The sequence below is a fragment of the Lytechinus variegatus genome, chromosome 3 (genome assembly GCF_018143015.1).
Source record: "Lytechinus variegatus isolate NC3 chromosome 3, Lvar_3.0, whole genome shotgun sequence".
NCBI lineage: Eukaryota > Metazoa > Echinodermata > Echinoidea > Temnopleuroida > Toxopneustidae > Lytechinus > Lytechinus variegatus.
This window is the reverse complement of record NC_054742.1, coordinates 20,040,627-20,044,899: the sequence shown is the minus strand read 5'-3', so window position 1 is coordinate 20,044,899 and position 4,273 is coordinate 20,040,627. Positions and strand designations below refer to the sequence as shown.

General features: G+C 37.7%; 1 long non-coding RNA gene across 1 annotated transcript; it reads right to left on the bottom strand.

Moving 5' to 3' along the window:
• Positions 1 to 792: 792 nt before the first annotated feature.
• LOC121412187 lies at positions 793 to 4,039 on the bottom strand. The gene is made up of 3 exons (XR_005969566.1): positions 3,999 to 4,039; positions 1,120 to 1,239; positions 793 to 807 (listed from the first exon to the last, which is right to left on the bottom strand). It is a non-coding gene; the product is annotated as an uncharacterized LOC121412187 (long non-coding RNA).
• Between the last annotated feature and the right edge of the window lie 234 nt (positions 4,040 to 4,273).

Sequence of the window (4,273 nt, the reverse complement as noted above, 5' to 3'; positions counted from 1 at the left end):
ATGAAATAATTATTTCATATTTTCATACATGTGTGTATGATATGTCCCAAGTATCATATCATTATTTCCAGCAATGCATATCTTCACACTAAAGGTCTAGTCCACCACAGAAAAGATTTTTTTTTTTTTTCTGTTTTGAATCAACAGAGAAAACCAGGCAAGCATCATGCAAAATATTTCATCTAAATCGGATGCAAAATAAGACCCTCACTTTTTGTTTTGGTTTTCATTGTTTGAATTGTACAATATTTCATTTTTTTTACAGATTTGATAATAAAAAATAAAAATAAAACTTTATTTCATAGGACAATGAGGAGAAAATTATAATATTTCATATTTAAAAAACAAAGAAAAGTGAATGAGTGATGTCATCAGTTCCCTCATTTGCATACCGACCTGGATGTGCATGTAACTATTAAGTGAAATTGAGCGAAACTTAAAAATGTCATACCTTTCTTATTTTTCATCCGATTTTTATGTTTGATTTTTCTCTTTTTAATCAAATCAACTTTTTTGTTAGGGTGGACATGTCTTTGAAATAAATTTTCACTCCATTTTTTATAGTTCTCGGAGGACAAAATGTAAATTAGCGCGACTTCTTGTAATAAAATACAAAAGAACAAGTGGGGATATGACATCAGCTGGGAACGTCGTTGTCTAGTGGTTCTGACTCTCACCTTTCAAACAGAGGGTCGTGAATTTGAGTCCTAGCCATGGTGTGTTTTCCTTCAGCCCGAATTTCATCCACACTGCATCACTAGACCCAGATGAAATGAATGGGTACCCGGCAGGATTAATTCCTTGAAGCTGTAATAAGAAATATTGGATGAAAACAATGCAAAGGACAGTATATTAGCTAAGGGTTCAAAATATGAATGCTTGTCATGTGTGTAAGCTTTCTTTAGAAGTTCATATATTTTTTTATATATTGAGAAATTTGCAGTATACTCTACCATTCAATTGAATGATACCAATTAACAAATATCAACAAAACATTTTGTAAAATATGATAAATAAATTTATGTTTAACCATAGATGGGTAGACAATAACCTATTATATAATGGGAGGTTGCCCCAATGTTTTATCTCATGAAGCTTTGCATTTTTTTTTTTTTTTACCTTTCATAAACTCCAATTGTTTCTTGTACACGGTACGTTTTCTGTGTTCAACACCCGTCGTGTCATTCCAAGATAAGGCTGGATCATCTACCTTATCATCCAGTGTATCCGTCGTCCAAACTTTGAAAATGAAATAAAATCAATTTAAGTGTTGTAAAATCTGCATGTATGTGCAGATACAAACAAAAATAGAATACTAATATAGTAATAGAAAAATAATGATCTTAGAACTTTAATGTTAAAGATATTTTTCATGGACCTCTGATTACCAGCCCAGAATTTAGGATAAAAATAAGGAAATGTGATAGTATTTCAGCGTAGTTCAGACAAGGCTGTATTATAACTGTGCATGCTTTATACTAGTAATAGCTATAATAATAATAATCCGCTTTTATATAGCGCTTAATCCATCGGAACGACGTTTCTAAGCGCTTTACAGATATATTATTACCCCGGTCATCGGATTCAATCAGTCATTCCCGCACACAATATGTGCACATCCTCCACTCCCTGGGGAGTATTCCAGCTATGTCATCTGAAATCAAATTTCTAGAGCAGCAATTTTCAAGAGGGTAATCGATGACATAACTTCCATTTTTCTGGTATTGACAATCGCAGAAGCAGATCCAAGTGGGCACATTTGACCTGTGCCCCCACCTTGAGAGCAATAGTTGATGTGTTTGATAAAAATGTGGCTTTCTTACACAAATGTTCTCCCCCCCCCCCCTTCGAAAGTTACAGCAAATATTTATATTAAAAATATTGTCTCATACAAGAGGATCTCCTTTTTGGTTTGCTTGTTATTTAAAGTTTCCTTGGGAAAATGTGCCCCACTACCCCCTTTGAGAAATCATGGATCCGTTCATGGACAATCATATGCCAGTGGATGAACTCCAGACGTTTTTTAGGCAAGTTTTGATCAGTAAATAAATAAAAACAGATAAAATGTGATCACAGGACAAACTTAACTTTAAAAGAGGATAAAATTTACTTTAAAAATTGATATGCCTAGCCCCATGAAAGGATCTAAGAATACCCTCCGGCACTAATGCAGTTTCACACCAGCCAACTCACAGTGAACAATTGTGTACAACGGATAGCGGAGCGTGAACGTAGCGGTCGTGTACATTTTTGCTTATTACATGACGTCATCCAGCCACTGCCGAGAACCAATTTATGAATGAAAATATAATAAGCATGCGCAGTGCAAGCCTTTTGTTTCCCCACACAGAATTCCACCAAAACAAGTGTGCAATTCCCTATCACCTCGTACCAAAATCGACCTAGAATTTCAATTTTCCTATATTTTATATGAATTATGAAAGGTATTCTCGGAGGATCTATTTTCTCACCGATACCGCACAGGTAAGCGAATTTTGAATACTTCTTGCTTTTCCGTCAAAATCTTACGAATTAGCGTCTATATGTCATCGTGTTCCTTGGAATTTGTAGAGTCTATCGCAACGTGCATAAAGTCAATTGGCTTCCGGGTTTTGGAGCGTCGCGTGAATATGCATGAAATTGCAGTTTCGATAATTTTCGATCGATACCGGAGCGATCCGATCACGAACCAAGACCATTTACCGTGTACACAACATGACCGGATATCGTTATCGATACTTCCGCACGCAGTCCAAAGGAATTATTTTTGGGACCACGTGGTCATGACGTGATCTGCGCTATTGACCAATCAGCGGTCTTCGAATCGCTGTGCGGAGACGATCTATCCGTTGTACACAGTCTATGGACAATTGTTCGTTGTGCATGCAACTTCAAGCAAAACTCCCCACCAGAATTGTCTACACACATTTTGAGATCAATACACAATATGCCCACCACTTTTCAAAATATTGCGGATCGCTTGGATTCGCCGTCATGTTGATATGGACCGAAGTTATGCGATCAAAAGATTCGCATGCGGCATGCTGGCAGTTTGTTTGCCACATGTTAGCATGATTTGGTTGCTAACTTCAGTCCATATAAATATTACGGCGAATCCGAGAGATCCGCGAAGTGATGTCTACGGATTAGATCAACGACGTCGAGATCGAAGACTAAATACAGCCATTCCCAATATTTTGAAAAACGGTGGGTATATTAACATCGAAATGTGACTGAGAGACCTGTCATGACATTTGGGAACAAGTTTTGGTGATGAGGTATGCTGGTAATCGGCCGGTGCAAAACTGCATTAGCGCCAGTTTTCTCTGCATATTTATTGCAGCCTCTGTAGAAAAATTGAATAGGAATCGTTTGTCACTCCGTCCAGTCACAGTTCCACACACAAAGTGCACATTTTACCATTGAAATAGTATGTGCAATGAGTGGTGTGTACAGTGTAGCAAAGTTATAGACCTGCGTAGCCTTTATCATTTTTTAAACTTTAGGACCCTTACCATGTTTCACCTCCATTTTATCTCATTTACCAACATCTATCAACAACAACAACAAATTATAGGCCTAATTTCAAAGCAATATTTGTCGGCAAGTTTTCAATTTCAGTAAATTAACGTGTGCAGTAACGGTCTATTTATTCACAATTAAAACTTTGACAGTCTTGACATTAGCATTAACAAATCATTCATTCACGAATTCAATGTATTCAGAGATGGTTTTTGTAAAACATTGACAATAAACATCAGGCAATATGAGCGAATTACTATTCAATGCTCGCCGATCTTAACTCTGCCAATACAAAGCATAAACCATAAGCACTCCCTATCGTCAAAGCCACGTCCCGGCCCGTAGAGCAGCGGCCAGCGCCAACGGGGCAGTGACGGTGGCAGTGCAGTGGTCGTGCATGTCGTGGCAGTACAACGACATCTAACATTTTGAGACAATTTGAGAAATAAATCAAAGAAAATTGTTATAGAACTTACTGTTATAGCCTTCTACAAATGACTTTGAAGTCGCTGTCCGAATCTGACCCGTGTTCCTTTAGTTTCTGATGAATTATCGACGGACTTATCAACAGCAAAACGGTAGTACCGGTAGATCGAGTTTTCTTTTTCAAATATTGCACTTGGCGGTTAGACGTTCGCGCGTGCGTAGTGCGAGAACAACACGTATAATAGAGCTACCTGGCAAGCAGCCAAGCGGCCCCTCTCGCCAAAGCATATGGGGGGGATAAATTATGACAAAATATGGGGGGAGG